Source organism: Petaurus breviceps, unplaced genomic scaffold (assembly GCF_028583685.1).
Source record: "Petaurus breviceps papuanus isolate PSGF00001 unplaced genomic scaffold, PetGlider_PUasm1.0 37, whole genome shotgun sequence".
NCBI lineage: Eukaryota > Metazoa > Chordata > Mammalia > Diprotodontia > Petauridae > Petaurus > Petaurus breviceps.
Window position 1 is genome coordinate 68,093,760 of NW_027186296.1, and position 19,635 is coordinate 68,113,394.

Below are 19,635 nucleotides of genomic sequence, written 5' to 3' on the forward strand. Positions count from 1 at the left end.
CCCAGTCCTCCTTAACCCTAGTGGCTTCCTTCTGAGAATATTTCGAATTTGTTTTATATATATATATATATATATATATATATATATATATATATATATACACACACACACACACACACACACACACACACACACACATACATACATACATACATAATTTGTACACAGTTGTTTGCATCTTGTCTCCCTCATTAGACTGCTTAGTCCTTAAAAGCAAGGATTTTTTTTTGCCTTTATTTATATAATAATACAATGCCGGATATATAGCAGGTACTTAATAAGTGTTTGTTGGCTTACTAAATAACTTGGAAGAAATCTCTGAGACAGTCAAGGCAAAACCAAAATATGATCCCATCTACAATGTATCTCTGACAAATGATTAACCAGTCTTCATTTTGAAGACTATCTGTGATATGGTAATCACTATTTCTTGAAGTAACCTGTTCAATTTTTGTACATTTGTAATTATTAGGGAGTTTGTCCTTATACGTAGGCAAAATATGTCCCTGTACCTTCCACCCCCTTGCATCACAGTTCTACCACCTGGGGCAAGAAGAAGATAAATATTTGAAATTTTATGAGATAAATATTTTAAATATCTATTTTACAAATATTTTATATTTGTATAAACATTACATATTTATATAAATATGATATAGTTACATAAATGTTAAAAATAAATTTTCTATGAGATAAATATTTAAAATTCCAAATATTTGAAGACTACAGTTATATCAGGCTTAAATCTTCTCTAAACTAATTATGTCCAATTTTTTCAAGAAGTCCACATATATACCACAGTCTCAAGTCCCTCATTCCCCATCAATCAGCATACATTTATTAAAGGTCTACTATGAGCCAAGAACTGGCCTAGGCACAAGGGAAATAAACATAAAAATGAAATGATTCCTGTGCTGAAGGAGCATCCAATATATCTAGGGAGACAACATGCACATAAATAAATAGAAATGAAATGTACAGAAAGTAAGAACAAGGTTGGAGATGGGCACTGACAGCTGGAGATGTGAAAAGGTCTCACATAGGAGTTAGCACTTAAATCTGGCCTTGACAGAAGCTAGAAATTCTAAGAGGCAAAGGTGAGGAGAAAATTCCTGCTAGGCATGGGGACACTCCTCTGATCTATTAATATCAGAAACTTGTAAAAAAAAAAGTGCTTAAGAATGGCCTTGAATATCTTCTTAGTAATGAACCTATTCTGACTCATAATAAAATGGGAAAAATGATTTATTATACTGTTCAAGAAAAATTATTATAATCTTTACATTCAGCCTTATGTGATTAAAGGTTGTCCACACCCAGAATGTCACTTGACCCCAGGAACTCTCTAGGAATGCTAGAAATGGCTAAAAAGCATTTTGAGTTCCCCCTTTCTTTTTTGTTATCTTGAAAATTCATTGTAAATTCAACTCATATTGTGCCACTCTTGTGTTCATCTTCGGTTACTTTCCATCACTTTCATCTCGGGCTCATATGGTTTTAAAATTGTACATTAAAGAATCCCTTGTCCACCCACATCACGTTCATTATTGTAGCAGCAAGCACCCCAAGCGTCCTCAGGGTTTGCAGCTACCACAGGTTCTTGGATCTGCTTTGTTAAAGGAAAGCAACTCAAAATGGGTTAACAAGCTTACTTTAATCAGTCAGACATATATCGTTTACCTTGTTCAGGAGAAAAGGTCAGCACCCTGAACCTCAAAGTATACAGGCATAATTATCAAGACAGAAACATCAAGTAGACAGATTTTCCAAACTGTCCAACCATTACATCCATACCCAGTCAACATCTGGGTTTCCACATTCTGGGTTTTTCAAAGCCGGGGGACTCTCAACAACGGCTTCCCAGAATTCAGATCAAATCACAGAACACTTCTCAAAGTGAGTCCCAAAACAAAGCTACACATCAGGGCTTATATAGCCTTCTCCTGGCTCAGAGAATGTAACAACCTTATTGACCCACTGGCCAATCAAAAAGTATCTACTGAAAAACAAGCCTCCCACCCCAGGCTTCAGGTGCACATTAGCCTAGGGGCAGGGAAGATCTTTAAAATTTACATTCACATTACAATTATACACCCCAACCTCCCTTTATTTTTCATTGGAATCAATTTTTACTTTCTCAAAAATTTCATTCTTGAGATACAGACTTTCCTTTCAGAATTCCAGGCAATGAACTTTTGCCTATTTTATTTTTGAGTCTTTTGAAATTCACCCTCCTACAGTCCCTTCAAACTTAGTCTGGTGGTAGAGTAGAAGTAGTATAGTAGTAGTAGTAGTTGTAGTAGTTGTAGTAGTAGTAGTAGTAGTAGTAGTACTAGTACTAGTACTAGTATTTATATAATGTTTTTGTCTGGGGAAGTGAAAACTTCTCAGGCAGTTTTGGATTGTTAACTTCCCTCTTCCTCCCTCCATTACTGCTGTCAACCAGCAGCAATCCCTTTAGGAAGTCTTTTGACCCCCACCTTCAGTCCTTTGTCTGCTTTCCCACCTCTGTGGGCCCCTCCTCCCAGACAGTGGGAGTCAGGGACAGCCTGAGCTCACTCCCCAATGAATGGGAGTGAGAGGCAATGGGGGAAATATGACCCTGCTGTGTTAGGGTTTAAAAACTTTGTTTGCCACACATTGTGTGCCTCTGATCGCTCATGGGAAAGACTGCCCTCTTCTCCCAGGGAAGAGAATAAATTCCTGTTCTTATCCTAAGAGATCTCCATGCTCTTGATAAAATTTTGGATGAGGATTTTCATCCCAAATATTTTTAAGGTTTGTGAAGCACTTTACAAATATTGTCTTATTTGATCCTCACAATAATCCTGGGAGCTAGGTGTTACTATTACCCCCGATTTACAGATAAGAAATTAAGAAAGACAGAGGTTAAGTGAATTCCCCAGGGTTACATAGCTAGTAGCTATGGCTGGGTTTGAATTCAAGATTCCTTGATGACTGTAGGTTCAGTATTCTATTCAATATACTACTTATCTGCCTTGTGCTTTGGATTGCTTGCCCCAAGAGCTCCCTGCCTAGTTATACTCTTGGGATGAGGTGCTATTTACCTAGATATTTGCTAGGGAACAATAATGGCAAAAGCCCTGAACCTTTACCATCAAAGCCAGAAAACCTACGTTTAATTCTTGGTTTTGTCCATCACTATTTGTGTGATCTCAAGCAAGCCTCAACCTCTCTGAACTTCAGTGTCTTCATTTGATTTTCCCATAAAATATCAGAACTCATAGAGACCTGATAATCAAATCCCTCTGTTACAGAGGAGGTATCTGAGTTTCTTCAAGGCAAAGAGCCTTGTCCAAGGTCATGAAGTGAATCTGTGGCAGATTCTAACCTAGGTTATCTGTCTCCAAATCTTCTACTTTAACTTTACCTTTGTAATATTAATGGAATCTGAAGATCTTCCAAGCCCCTTTGTATTGGCAAGTAAACAGGTACTTAGAACCTTGTTTCAAGTTAACACTGTGTTTAAGCTATTTAATTAACACAGAAGTAGTTAACACTTTGGGAGGAAGTTGCTGATGTAACAGGAAGGGGCTGAATAGGGAGAAGGAATACTTTATAGAAGGAAAAAACCCAGCTGGGAAAGTCAGAATTTCTCTCAGTGAACATCTGGAGGCTGGAGCTTCTCCTGAGACCTTTCTTCTGCTGAGACTTTTCCTTTGGAATTTCTGCTGAGAACTTCCAATAACCAGGCTGAGGAGCTACTATGAGTGAGAAACGAGGATCCCTTCTTGAGGAAGCCTGTTCTGTTGTGAAGGCTTGGGAACGTGGGTGTTCACTGCATTAAACATGTGTACCAACTTTGTGGCTACTGTAATGACTTTTACTTTCTGGTTCTGGAACTCGGTTTTCTGGTATTTGAATAAAGGCTTTGGTTCCATCCTCCATGAGGAGAGTCTGTTACATTTTGTGATTCACAACTACACCAGCATATTCATAACCACCATGGGTATTGTGAATATTGCATTATTGTTACAACCACAGCTTCCATGCCCAAAATAAGGAAAATAATACCTGCTTACCTCTCTGTGGAAGTAAGGAACAAATGACATAATGGATGTGAAAGTGATGCCATAAAGCACTATATAAATGTAGATCATTATTCTTATTTATTGTTGTTGTTGCTAGTTTAGAGATAGACAGTTTGCTCAATGGATAGAATACTGGAGCTAGAGCAAGGAAGACCTAAAATCAAGTGTATGACTCTAAGCAAGTCACTTAACCTGTGTCTGTTTCAGTTTTCTCATCCATAAATTAAGAATAATAATAGCATATACTTCAAAGATTGTTGTGAGGATGTTATGAGTTGATACTTGTAAAGCACTTAAAGTTCTATGTAAGTGCTAATTATTATTATTATTTTCAAAATTATCTCCTTGAAATAGCAGCATGACAAGTCTGACTAGGTGGGAATATTCCTTCTGTAGGTCCCAGGATTGATTTTTTTTAAAATGAAGTGTGAACATTTCCTGGAGCCTCTTCATTTCTATGTCTGCAGAATCCCTTTAGTCTCTCCTGATCCAAATGACCTAAATCTAGTTGATATTCAGGTGCTAATGCAAAGCATGTATTTCAAGTTTGTCTCTGTCCTCCATGCATATTATGGAGGAATTTCTTCCTTGGTTTTTATATTTATTTTTATTCAAGGTCCCTGAGCCCTTTTAGTAAAGGGCATGTGTTAATAAAATCTAATTAACTAATTAAATAAACAATGGAAACCAAATTTTTTCCCTGGTTGGACCAGAATGAAGGCTATTTGCATTTTTTTTTATCATGATTCATATTAATGAGAAGAGTTGTACATTTTGGCTGACCTTGTGGCATCACAAACTACTTTCTAGATTAAGACAGGAAAGCTGGGTTCTAGTCCAAATTTGCCATGCACTGTCTATGTGGCCTTGGACATGTCACTTAACCCTTCTTGGCCTAGGTTACAGCTATAAGATGAGAAATTAGATGATATGTAAGGATCCATCTAGGATCTCTGGGATTCTATATCCTCTATCTTCTGAAAAACTTCCACAAGCATCCGAAATCACTAGTATTGAAATTGTTCCACTGAATCCATATAACAGAAGGCTACTATTACAGTAGATAGGAAACTTGAGAAGTAAAAGAGAAATCTTGTCACTCCTAGCGATATATTTTTACCCGTTAAGGCACAAACACCAAAGGCCCAGGGAGCAATAGAGATGAACTTCATGTACTTCACCATTTTTCCTGCAATGTCAGCCTTGAGTTTAAATATAACACAGAGGGACCAGCTCCCTTCCTGGAGCTCAGGAGGATACAAATTAGGTACTTCACAGATGGAGAAGGCATCAAGGTGACTCTGTGAATTAAAATGTCAGGCCTGGAGTCTAGAAGACTTATCTTTGTGAGTTCAAATCTGGCCTCAGACACTTACTGACCCTGGGCAAATCACTTAAGCCTATTTGCCTCAGGTTCCTTATCTGGTAAAAACAAAAAATTGAGCTAGAGAAGGATATTTGCAAACCATTCCAGCATCTTTGCCAAGAAAATCCCAAAAGGAATCATGAGAAGTTGGACAACACTGAAAACTACTAAACAACACCTCACAGACATTGAGGGAAGAAGGGCCTCTCTGCCCAGCTCATATTTGTTTTTGCAATCTAGCTTATTCCAAGATCTCCACGCCCCGCCCCCCCCAGAAAAAAGTAACCTGATCAGTCTCTACCATAGACTGGGCCTTACTAAAGCTAATTCTCTGGCAGTTTAGGCCTCAAAAGGTAATGCCAATCTACCAGTTAACAAAAGGTTTACTTAGGATATTCAGAAGAGGCCAGGGTTGCTCATCGAAGACAAAGTATCGACTCAGTTAGGCTCAGTTTCCCAGTGTTCATTCTGCTGGTCTGCAGTCATTGTGCCTGAAGGAGAAGCTCCAGTCACTGGTGTCCTAGCTATTTTACTCCCAGTTTTCTAGTAAACTACATCAATGGCATGAGTCTTAGTGTCCCAAATAAGTTAAATCTTGAGAAGAATTTCAGCACCTTTAAAGGAAAAACTAACCTAACTTGAAGAGAGTAGGAGGAAGTCTTAGGATGTTGCTTCCACCACAGCCCCTGTAGTTGAATTCATCCAGAGGAAACAGTCAGAAGGGAAGCCTCGTTCTGTGCAATAAGCAAAAATATCTGAGTATATGGTGAAGCAGTCAGAGTGGTGGTGCCTTTAGCATCAACACACCCTGGGTTAGGTCCCAGCTCTACTGCTTAGAATCATAGATTTCAAACTGGAATGGACCTTCAGAGACATCTAGGTGGTACAAAAGATAGATTGCTGGGCCTGGAGTCAGGAAGATCTGAGCTCAAATCTGACCTCAGACACTTCCTAGAGATGTGACCCTGGTCAAGTCACTTAATCCTGGTCTGCTCAGTTTCCTCAACTGTAATAAAATGGAGATAACAATAACCAGTATAATAAAATGGGAATAACAAAAGAGCCTATCTTCCAGAGTTGTTGTGAGGATCAAATTAGATGATATTTGGAAAGTACTTAGCACAGGACCTGGTACATAGTAGGTATTTGATAAATGCATGTTCCTTCACTTTTTGCTTAGAGGTTTTAAGTCCAATCATCTCATTATGTATGCGGAGACTGAAGTAGGTCAAGATTAAGTGATTAGGATGCCCATTAGCTTGACTGGGAGTCCTGAAAACCTGAGCTCAACTTCTTCCCCACATACTTAGCAACTATAAGATCCTTGGCCAATCACTCCATCCCTTTGAACCTCAGTTTCCTCATCTATAAAATGGAGATAAAAAAACACTTACTTAATAGAGTTGTTTCAGGGATCAAATGAAATAATGTAGGTAATGTGCTTTGCAAATATGAAAGCAACATATAAATAGTACCTATTATTATTTCACAGGGTCACAAAGGTAGAAATGGGAAGGGTGCTATTTGGACCTAGCCCCTCCTATCAACTGAGTCATTCGCTATCTTGTACCACCTGTGTGAACTTCAGTAAGTCACTCACTTCCTGTTTGGGGCCCTCAGTTCACTGCAAAATTACTGCAAAAAAAATTACAGCAAAATTACTGCAAAATGAGATCACATTATATCATCTTTGAGGTTCCGGGGAAATAGATCCAGGAGAGATCATTTAAAACTTATTGGACTATCTGAAATCCATGATCAAAAAAAGAACCTAGAAATCATCCTTCAAGAAATTCTAAAGGAAAATTGCCCTGATGTTTTAGAACCAGAGGGCAAGATAGAGGTTAAAGAATCCACTAATCACCTCCTGAAAAATATCCTAAAAAGAAAACTCCTAAAGGGCGACTAGGTGGTGCAGTGAATAGAGCACTGGCCCCGGAGTCAGGAGGACCTGAGCTCAATTCCAGCCTCAGACACTTAACACAAAACCTAGCCATATGACCTTGGGCAAGTCACTTAACCCCAATTGCCTTCCAAAAAGAAAAAAAGAAAACTCTAGGAATGTTATAACCAGGTTCTGGAATTCCCAGATCAAGGAGAGAATATTACATGCAGCCAGGAAGAAACAATTTGAATATTGTAAAAACACATTCAGGATAACACAGGATCTGGCAGCTTCTACACTTAGGGATCAAAGGGCTTGGAATATAAATTTCCAGAGGTCAAAGGAACTGGCACTAAAACCAAGAAACACCTATCCAGCACAACTGAGTATCATGTTTCAGGAGAAAATATAGTCATTCAATGGACTAGAGGACTTTCAGGCAATCTCAATGAAAAAACCAGAGCTGAATAGAAAATTTGTCACTCAGATACAAGAAGAAAGAGAAGCACAAGAAGGTAAACAGGGAAAAGAAATCATAAGAAACTTATCAGGGCATCCAGGTAGCACAGCGAGTAAGAGCACCAGCTCCAGTGTTGGGATGACCTGAGGATCAAATCTGGGCTCAGATACTTAGCACCACACCCAGAAATAACTGGCTGTGTAACCTTGAGCAAGTTACTTAACCCTGATTGCTTTAAAAAAAAAGAAACTTATCAAAGTGGAACTGTTTACATTCCTACATGGAAAAATGATAACTGTAAGTTATGAAACTTTTCTCAGTATGAGAATAGTTGAAGGGAACAGAAATGTATGTGTGTGTGTGTGTGTGTGTGTGTGTATATATTTATACATACATATATATGTCTATATAGGAGGGTATATGGGCATATGAATACTTGTGTAAGTGTGTTTATATATCTCTACAGGTATACATAGAGGGCACAGGACCGATTTAATAGGAAGGGATGATACTTAAAAGGTGGAATTAAGAGGTGAGAGAGGAATATAATGAGAGAAGATGGGGAGAGACAGAATGGGGTAAATTATCTCATATAGAAGAGGCAAAGGAAAATGGTAACAATTGAGGGGAAGAACAGGAAGGCAATAGAGAATGGGTCAACCTTAGTCTCATTGATTTTGGCTTAGGGAGGGAATGACATACACACTAAATAGGGTATCTCACCCTATATGAGAGTAGGGGAGAAGGGAATGAGAAGGGGGATGATGGAAAGGAGGGCAGGCTGGGGGGTAGGGAAGTTGGAAGCACCCACTTTTGAAAAGGGACGGGAGCAAAGCAGAGAATAGAACAAGTAGTAGGAGGGAAGGAGGGAGGGAAATATAGTCAGTCTTTTACAATATATACACTATGGAAATGTTTTTTTTTATAGCTACAAATGTACAACCTATATTAAATTGCTTATCTTCCCAGTAAGGGTGGGTGATAAGGGAAGAAGGGAATTAATCAGGAATTCAAAGTTTTAAAATCAAATGTTTAAATATATTATATATATATATATATATATATATATATACTTTTATTAATATTATTTTACATGTAACTGGGAATTAAGATACACAGGGAAAATCAGGGAGAAAAATTGTAGCTGAAAATCTCACATAAATGAATGATGTAAACTAGAAATTAATAAAACTTTTTTTAAAAGCAATTGTGGTTAAGTAACTTGCTCAAGGTTACACAGCCAGTTATTTCTGAGTGTGGCACTAAGTATCTGAGCCCAGATTCGATCCCAGGTCATCCTGACTCTAGGGCCAGTGCTCTTACTCACTGCGCCACCTGGCTGCTCCTAAGCAATTGGGGTTAAGTAACTTGCTCAAGGTTACATGGCCAGTTATTTCTGGGTGGGTGCTAAGTGTCTGAGCCTGGATTCGATCCCAGGTCATCCCGACTCCGGGGCCGGTGCTCTTACTGTGCTACCTGGCCGCCCCTAATACTTTTGATAAAGTGGAAAAAAAAAGAGTACAAAGATCTCCATTTTGCAGATGAAGAAATTGAAGGTTGGTGAGTTTAATTGATTTTTGCATGGTTCCATAGCTAATAAATATAAGCAATGAAATATGAACCCAAATCCTTCTGAATCTTGGCCCACCATTCTAGCCTCTGTCATATTTCTTTTTAGGAAAGAAAGAAGAAAAAATAGAAGAAAGGGCAAGGAAGGAAGAAGGGAAAAACAGAGAAGACCATTCACATGTTTGATGTTTTATAGTTTACAAAGCCCTTTATTTTGTGTGCATTATTATTACTTTTACAAGACAAGAGATACAACAATGCTGTTCTTATGTAGATGTGTATTTTTCTTTTTTGATTTCTGTTACTGCATGATTCTTTATGGATCCCTCTTATATGTTTAACCATGATTATATTATTGACAATTTTATTTTTAGCAAACATTTCAATTAAACAAACATTTAATAAGCACTTACTATGTGTAAGGAACTATGCTGGGAGATGGGTGTATAAATGTTGATAATATCCATGCTATATTTTCCAATCTAATAGGGTATATAGATAATAACTATGCTATGAGAACCTATGATAGGTCCAAAGGAGTACTAATTAAAGTACTGTGAAAGATTTAAAAGTAGAGAGATTCAGTGGAGTATTTGTAACCAGTTTTTATTAGGTTGAAGAGAGCCAATTCTTAAATTTTCAGTTTGTACCTCTGAAATTTACACTTTTGAAATCAACAAATACTACAAATCAGAGCTTGATTTATTGTTCTGTTGATTTTTAGGCTTAAGAAATTGATGTATAAAAAGGTTAATAATGTATATTAGACTTAAAAGTATGTTGAATTAGACAAAATTTTGGGGTAGATTTATAATTATAGATCTGTGATTATACCCCAGCATACCCCTAGAGAGAGCTCTTGTACCTAGTCGAGTCTTGAAGGTGGTGGCCCCTTAGTTGGACCTTAAAAGAAGAAAGTAGCTTCAAGATGCAGTTATTATGAAGGGTGATCCATTTTACCCAGAGAATGTAGCATGCATGGAAGCTGCTGTGTAACAGCAAGGAAGTAGGATACCATTCAGAGGTGAAATAAATAAAATCACTGGTTTAGAGCTGGAGAGAACCTTGGAGGCCATCAGCCAAACTCACTCACTTTATACAAGAGTCACAGAAAGGTTGATTGACTTTCCTAGGATCACCAAGTTCATGCAGAAGTATCTGAGGCAGGATTTGAACCCTATTCTTACCAGTTCTCATGTTCATTCAGGTGGCTTGCCCATGGTAACACACCCAGTGTGTGTGAAGATTGAACATAAATCTTCCTGGCTTTAAGGCCAGCTCTCTATCCACTACTTCATGCTGCCTTCCTAGAGAATGAAACTACCTACAAATTGATCGAGACACTTTGCTATCAAATATGACCAAAGTGAAGAAGTCCTTTTCTACTACCTCAATTATGCCTCTACACTTTGCCGTGATTCTTTCTAAATAGAAATGTTCACTCTTAATTACTACCTTTCCCATTTGAAACATTCAAGACTTTTAGACAACATTGATTACAACACGATGGTCATAGGCCTGAAAAAGCAATATTGAATGCTGGTTCATTCTGAGACATTTGGCACAATAGATCACATTGTGTCAGTCCTATCTCTACTGGATAAATCTATGTTAAAAGACATCCCTGACCCTTTTCAAGTTAATCAAATCACCTAGTTCATTGCCCCAAACCTCAGATTAACTTACGTTTTGAGCTGAGGTATAGTGGCATGACTGGAAGAGAAACTGCCTGAGGAGCCAAAATCATCGGCATGAATTCTCTGTCTACAAAAGATGCCTTTTGACTCCTGTTGTTATGCCAGTAGACAGCTGCCACTCTATCTGGGCCACACTCTTTGCAGAACATCAGGAAACTGTTTACATGAAAGCAATAGCTGCAAGCTATATCTCCCAGTCTCGAATTTATTCTATTATTGGAAAGGTTGGAGAGTAGTGTATCACATATCAAACTACATAGCATATTTCAACAAAAGCACTTCATTTCCCATGGGAAGTGACCAAGTAATCTTGGACAATAATTCATATTATCTTTTTTGTTAAAATAATTATTTCATGTGAAAAAATTCTTGATTTGTCAATGCCTTTTCAACAGTAAAGTTTGCTTCATTTTCAAATCAAATCTCTACTGAAATAACCATTCCTCTCTTTGAGTTCTGTGCAGCACAGCGATTGGCAGATGTATTTATTCCCAACAGTGGATCTCCATTTGCCTGAGCTGAGTTTAACAAATTTGCATATAAGACTCATAATCTGAGCTGTCAATATGGCACTTTATCACCTTCAAGCATACGATCAGCCTGAAAGACTAATGTGGACCTCTGAAGAATGTTCTCAACTGGAATACTGTAGATGACCAAACAACAAAATTTGATAGTTTTCTCATTCTTTGACATAATGTTCTTTATTCAATCAATCAATCAATCAACCAATCAACCAACCAAGTATTTATTAGCTCTTAAAAAAACCCTTCTCTCAAAGAACCTATGTTCTAATGAAGGAGACAAGCATACATAACATCCTAAAAAATTCTTAGCAGTTTGAAACTATTAAATCTTAAAACTAAATTGAAGCTTAAAAAATGCACTGATATTTGGGGTATGCTCTATAAGTATATACAGAATAAATGTAAAAAGAATACATATAAATAAATGCAAAGTAACTAAATATATGAGAGTTTGGGAGGGAAGATACTAGTCATTGAAAAGGATCAGGGAAATGTTGTTTTCTGGAATAACAACATGTAGACATATTGCTTGATTTTAATCTTAAAGGATAAGAGGGATTCTGTGAGGCAGAGTTGAAGAGGGAGTTCATTCCAGGCATGAGGGACAGAATAAAGATAAAGAGGTGGGAGGTGGAGCACTGAGTGTGAGGAATAGAGAAAATGCTCTTTCAGCTGGATCCTAAATTGTAGGAATAGTTATAATGTATATTGAGGCTGGAAAGATACATTGGGGTCAGGTTGTAAAGGACTTTAAAAATGAAACAAAGGAGTACATATTTTATCCTTGAGGAACTAAAGAGCCACCAGAAATGGTTACGTAGGGGAATGACATGATCAGATCCACACTTAAGGAAAATTTTTGTGGCAGGAAAATATTTGTGGTACTCTAAGGACGACTGAATTAAGAAGAGACATGAGGCAAGGGGACTAACTAGGAAGCCACTGAAATAATCTCAGGGAGCTGAGAGGTAATAAGAGCTTAAAGTAAGGTGACGGCTGTGTGAATATATGTAGATGTAGAAATGGCAATATTTATCTACTGATTATCTATGTGGGATCAGAAAAAGTGAGAAATTGAGGATAATGCTGGGGTTGCAAACCTGGGAGATTAAAAAAGTCAGTTCTTCTAAATTACCAAGAGAACAATTTCTCAAGACTTGCCTTGACCATCTCTATTAAGACTTAGCTAGAGATTTATGAGATGAAATAGATGTTGCTCTGTCTACAATTACTCTCTACTCATTTTTAACATGAGTCAATCCTTGCTAGGGATAATGGAGCTGGATCAAGATGGATTTCAGCCTCTGTAAGTGAGATCATAGGGATTACATAATACAAGGCCCAGAGTGCAGGGTGAAATGTTCTAGCATTGCCATATTGACTGATTGTGATTGTTTTACTCCTAGAATAAACTGAACACATCAGAACCATTAGAAGTACTTGAAGATTACAAGTACTGTCCCTGACATTTTTGCTCTCCCCCTTGAAACCTCAGCAGTGTCACAAAGCAAAGAAAGTGATTATTTTTATTTAGCTTGTGCAACTGCTGAAATGGAATACTCTTACGGTTCCATACCACCAGCATATACGCACCAACAGCACAGTCTAACCAAAGGATGTCTTCTTCCTTTTTGGTTAAATGATTGTGTTAGCTAAGGGTATTATATGCATATTCTAGGAACTGTTGTAGGGCAGTGCTATAGTTTTATTCCTTATGAGTTTTTTGCTGTTTTGTTCCATTTGAGGCACTGCGTTTCTATGCTGCAGAATGGAGTTTTGTCCAAAGTATATATTTTGTTAATAAAAGAATATCATATGAAGACCTCCTCAACCCTATTATTGACTCTGACATTGATAACAACATAGCAGTTATTTCATTTGGTCCTTACATCTGTCCTATTCTAAAGATGAGGAAACTAAGGTTCAGAGAAGTTAAATAACTTTCCATTGTTGTTGTTGTTGAGTCATTATCAGTAGTGTCCAGTGCAGCATCCAGTCATGTTTGACTTTTCATGGACCCAAAATAATTTACCCAAGTTCATATGGTAATTTCTGCCAAATGTGAGTATTTTCTTGCTCACCAAAAAGTAGGCTCTTTCCCTGACTACAAACTCAGATCAAAAATTGACCCTTAGAGGATTTTTCCACTACTCACATTGGGTTAATTAGGATTTTTGCTTGTGAATATGTGTTTGTTCATACACGCATACGTGTGTATGTTTTATACAGACATAAGATGATATGGATGCAATTTTTTGACAGGCTTTCATACCCTTTTCTCTAATTCAAAACTACTCCTTCAAATGATCTTCCCCAAATGATAAAATACTTATTTAAGCAACCTTCTCCTCTTACCTCTGAATAAAGTAGTAATTCAGCCAAATATCCATTTGGGAAACATTTTAATTATCAAACCAAAGGACTAGAAGGAAGAAACTGATATTAGCTCTTTTATTAACCTCTCCAAGCCTCAGTTTCTCCCTAAACAAAATGGGATTCTTAGTCATAGAATTATGTAGAGAGACTAATGGAAGAATAAACACCATGCAATCTTTTAAGAACAAAGGGTATTAATAATCCGTGTGCTTTTTGGCTACTTATGGGCATGGGAAGAACAAGGAAATGGAAGAGTCAATATCCTAAGGTTTGGCACCTGGGGTAATAAAGTTTCTATTTTCAACAGAAAAAAATAATCCATTTTCTCTGATCAGAGGAAGTTTTGTATATCAATTATATCTATATCTATGTTATTCTCTTCCTTTCTAGTCCTATACACATGCATGCATATATGTGTGTGCCTCTGTACCTCAACCAATGAAATGTAGTTGTGTTCTGAGATGGCACCCGTGAACTTTAAGGCAGTTCTTGTGTCCCAGTACTCCCAGGTAGCAAATCTTTAACTGGTGTTTTCTTTGCTTCTCTAAAAGGCTTGGACAGTTTTCTCTTCTATGTGATCATGTCACCTCCAAATTTGTTCGAGTTTTTACATTGCTGTGCTTCTTCGTTGAGGTGAAAGACGCTCCACTGTTTTGTGCTTTTCCAGCCCATTGGGAAAGGTCTTGAATTCATAGTTGCTGCAACTAGGTTTCAGTCCTACTGCATTGATCTGTGTGATTTATAAAGGGTTTCCCTGGAGAGATGGATACTGTTTTACTTTTAAAACACATTCTAGCTTAGGTATGTTTGGTGAGGAAGTATGTGATCACATGACCAGCCATCTTTACAACCTAGGTACCAATTAGACCAAGACAGGACCCTGGAGGGAAAATCAATAACAAAGCTGGTCACTTTGCTCTGGGTTTTCCAAATGGCTGCGGAGTTCCTGAAATCCGGAACATTAGCCTGCAAAGGGATACAGAACTGAGGGTGCACCAAAGGGAATGATATTTTATTTAGACATATGTGCATGCATACACACACACACACACACACACACACACACACACACACACACACACACGCTATTTGCTGCTCAGCTGAAGGCTGCAGTCACCTTCAGAAGGGAAGTCTAGGAGAGGAAAAATTGTTCCTGAAAACTGGATCTCAAATAGAGGGTTCCTTCTCCCGCGCTGCAGATGGAAAGGATCCAAACAAATCCAGTTCAGTGCAGTTGTTGGTCCTCCCTCGTGGTCCACAACAGTTCCCTCCCTCCTTCCCTCCTGCCGCTCAATCGGTCCTGCTCCACTCAAGTAGGAGCCCAGGCTGCTACCCAGGTTTGCAGATGGTTTCTACCCACTCCTCCCGGACCCACCCCCTCCTGCAACTGAGCTCTGCCCCTCGCCCAGAGCCACTCGCCTGAGTGCGAGGGGAGCCCGCAGAGGGAGATGGAGGACGAGAGGCAGCGGCAGGTGCAGTCGGGGCTGAGCCCCAGTAGTCCGCCTGCTTCCCACCTCCAGCCTCGAGACTCCCTCGCTAGCCCTCCTAACTGGTCTTGAGCCGGCGGGTGACGTTGCGGCGCAGCCAGAGACACAAAGGCGACTAGTGGAGGCAGTGGCGTTGGTGGCGGCAGCGCGCCGGGCTGCAGGAGGCAGTCCCGAGTCGACCAGCGGGAGCAGCCGCTCGCCGGGTCCCGAGCCTTCCCGGGGCTGCCCGCAGCGAACCTAGAGAGCCGGAGCACCATGGCAGCCCGCGCAGTCCGCCCGCCCCCCGGACTCCAATCCGGGCCCGCCCCCTCCCCGGGATGCCGCTCCTGCTGCAGATGAGCCTGACCTGGGCCAGCCCAGTTCCAGACAAAGCCAGGTGGGGAGCCACGCAGGTGAGGAGAGCGAGCGCCTACAGCCTGGAAGCGGTGGCGGCATCAGCTACGAAGGGGGCGTGAGGGAGGGAGAGGAAAGGACCCGGGCTAGTCCGGTCTCTGAAGGAGGCAGGGGGTGAGGGACTCGGGGCTATCCCGACCTCCTTCCCGGGGGCTGACTTGGCCGGCAGGAGACAGGCAGAGGTTTGGTGATGCCTGGGACTCACAGCTCCTCCGCATCTGTTAGGGTTCCGGGAGGATGTAAAGAATCCAGGAAGGGGGTAAGTACCATGCCCTGGACAGAGCAAACCTAAAGGCAGCGGTGAACGAGGAGAAGCTTTCTTCAGTAACTTGAGAGGTTATTTGTTATATTGTCAATTTGCCCCCCCTCCCCCCACAGTTCTTTACACAAAATACAGGTGGACATAGAGGTGCAGGATGTATAGGACATGTGCATGCGTGTGAAAGTCTGTACTTAATGCTTTCCTTTAAATCCATTTGATCTCTTGAATAAAGCAATTCATGTTCAGTTTATTATCAGTGGGATAAGGTTGGTGGAAGTGTGTTAAAATGGGGAGCTTGGGATGGCTGGAAAGGAAGAGCTGGTTTTCAGGCTCAGGAAATGTTAAATGTCTTGGGTGGAATAAAATTCACAAGAAGAAAGCTGGGTTGTTTGGTTTTTTTGTTTGTTTGTTTTGTTTTGGTTTGGTTTTTTACCAAGTTTTCGGTGCCTGGGGTCTTCATTCAAATGAGAATGCTGACCTCCAACAAACCTCTGATGGGGTACCTTGTGCATACATTTAAAAAAATTTAGATCTCCCGGCACATTGACATGTGAGACTTATACTTGTATCTGGCTGGTGAGATGAAGATTTTCAGTTAAATATACCCGGAAGATGGCAAAGCTGTGTGTGGAATGTGCATTTCTATATGCCCGAGATGCCATACCTATGTAATAAATAGTTAATGACAATGATTCATAAATCATAATGTGAAATTCCTGCAGGTCATAGATCAAACTGTAATCATGATTTGTACACTTCCTTGGCACGGAGCGGGCATCCTCAACCAGCATTTCAGTTACATAACAGAATAATACAAGCGTGAAGCTGAGCATTGTTTGGCAATGAGGTGCCTCACAAATTGTAGCCTGTGTTTAAGGTGTTGTACACACAATGGCAATGAACCTTTCATTTATTAACCCCTTTAGGTTGGAGTAAAGTTATATTTTGTAAGAACAAGGAAAACATCCAGAGCTACTGGAGAAATCTCATGTGATAGAATTAATCCTTTATGTAGAGGATTTTGGGGGGACCTGTTTATTTTGGGTGAGGAAATGATTTAGAGTGGAAATCCAGAGACAGCAAATCCCATGCCAGACCATCCTAATTTGTTTGTAATGATGAGGTGCTGCGCCCTTCTGTGTTTAATACAGGTTTTATTTTTATGCATCATAAGAAGAGTTGCCAAGGGCTGTTTGCCAGTCTTAATGTGGCCAATTATAAACCCCACCCAGAAGCTTACAAGCTGCCACTGCCCTCCTTGATGAAGAGTGAATATAAATGACAGCCCCCTAACCCCACTCTCCCCCCCCTTTCTTTGACTGTTGGAATATTTCAGACTTCTCTGAAGGTAGAAGCCAGCTGGAGCCAATTCATCCATTAGGTGCCATTCTGAACCACAGATCTGTTGTTACTAACTCAGTGTGAGCTTGGCAGCTTTGTTTTGGTGAATGTTGAAGTTCGGGAATATTGGTGTAGTGTGAATTTCATGGAGCACCTCTGTAAAATCTAAAGCCATTTCACATAAGCCATGCAGATCAGATTGGGGGAGTGGGGGAGGGGGGGGATGGAGGGAGATGAGCATGCAGAAGCAGCGATTTTAAGGTTTGGTTTTTGTTGTTGATGTTTTGATTGTTGTTTGTTGTTGTTACCATAGCTGGAAGAGACAGTTTAGATAAGTACCAGATTAACAGTCTGGTTTGATCCTTGTCAGGGATGTTTGTAAGAAGCTGCAAATGGGTGAGAATTAACTTGGTGTTGACAGTTCAATGGGAAAGGAACTGTTCAGATTTATTTATGAGTTCAGTAAGGTCAAGGAGGCAATGTCAGTACATAAAAATACTAATGAGCAATGAAATATATAAATTCTGGATATTAAGGGCTTTTATTTATTTATTATGTTAGTATTATGTTCCTTTAGGCATTTATTTAATTTTACTCTTTTAGTATCTCCAGTGGTAACTGCTTGGGAAAGAATTCTGTGGCCTTTCAGTTTCTGAGACCATTTAAGTCATTGACTATCTGTGATATCATCTCTCTCCACCTGTTGTACATTTTCTGTCTAGCTATGTGAAGAGTTTGGTAGCTTCTACTTATCAGCAAAATGCCATAAAAGAGGTTAATCAAAGGAGATTTCTTCTGGGGCTGTGTTTTATAATCCATAAAGGATTGTGAAAATTTGAGGGATTGTTTTTTATTTCTTATACTATTCATGATATGGCAAAGAAGTTGGTGGAAAATATCCACCATTTTCAAATCTTGACAAATATGAGGCAGAACCAAATCTTGGAACAATGACTTAATTTCATGATTAAAATGAAGGAAAAGTCACAGCTCTACTGATTCCAGTTTAATACACATTAGGAAGAAGTCCTAGATGTCAAATTCTGTGAGAACTGCCTCCCTACAATTTAAACCCTGAGACAGAATCAATATGGGAAGAAGAAAGTAAAGAAGTAAAGGGTTGAAGAAATAAAAGAAATCCACTCTTAGCTGCCCTCCCTGGTCAGGGAATAAAGTGTATGGTTAATCAATCATGTATCTTTGGTGTATTTTACTTCTTCCCCTCTTCCAGTCAGTTTAAAGTTAAACAGTAATCAAAATGAAGCTACTAGTGAATGGAACTTCTAAGAAAGCTAAAGCAATCTTGAACCATGTTATTACAATTCTACAGTCCAATTGGAGGGAAATGGAAATCTCAGTAGAATTCTTATTTTTATGTTTTATTCATGCCATTGTTGTTATTGTTGTTGACATCATTGTCCTATTTCCCAATACTACCCCATTTTCTCTCTCTCTCTCTCTCTCTCTCTCTCTCTCTCTCTCTCTCTCTCTGTCTGTCTGTCTGTTTTTCACACACACACACACACACACACACTAAATCAGTTAAGCAAAACTAATAACAAATGAAATGTTAGAGTGCGAGAATTAGAATTAAGAAGAACTGAGTTTGAATACTACCTGAGACACTTTCTGGCTATAAGTTTCTGGACAAGTCATTTCCTCTTTGACCTTCAGTCTGTTCCTCTAGAAAAATCTGGATAATAAAAACATCCAGCTCACAGGGTGGTTGTGAGAATTAAATGAGATAAAGTGCTTTGTAAACCCTAAAGTATTTCATAAAATGAAAATAGTTTTTTTTATTAACAACATTACCCCTTATCACACTAAAAATTCCTGAAAAGTGAAGAAATCCACTTTATCCTTTGTTCCCCAGGTCTAAGATCTATCACTGCAATTGATCTAAGTACATTTGCCTTTTAGCATTGTTTTAGTATCAGAGGTTCTTAACTTGGAGACCACTGGATGGATTCAGGGTGTCTGTGAATATGGATGGGGAAAACCTGTATCTTTATTTTCAGCCATATCTAATGAGATTCAATTAAGAATGAAGATAATAGTTTGTAGAGATTCATAGATTTCACCAGACTACAAGGGGTTTCAAGATACAAAAACAGGTTAAGAACGCCTGCACTACACTGCCATCATTGTGTGTGTGTATACACAAACGTATAGTTTTTCTTTTTCTGCCTACTTGTTCTGCATCACATCATTCAAATCTCA

At 39.2% G+C, this 19,635-nt stretch overlaps 1 protein-coding gene across 4 annotated transcripts in view; it reads left to right on the forward strand.

The window, feature by feature from the left end:
- Positions 1-15,698: 15,698 nt before the first annotated feature.
- MINAR1 (membrane integral NOTCH2 associated receptor 1) overlaps positions 15,699-19,635 on the forward strand; it is a 47,398-nt gene continuing 43,461 nt past the window's right edge. For 3 of the 4 annotated variants that reach the window (XR_011170324.1, XM_069098668.1, XM_069098670.1), the window contains exon 1: positions 15,699-15,811. The gene's annotated coding sequence lies outside the window, so the exon portion shown is untranslated. Of the gene's footprint in view, positions 15,812-15,841; positions 16,072-19,635 lie in introns of those variants that run through there. The other variant, XM_069098669.1, reaches the window with a different exon arrangement.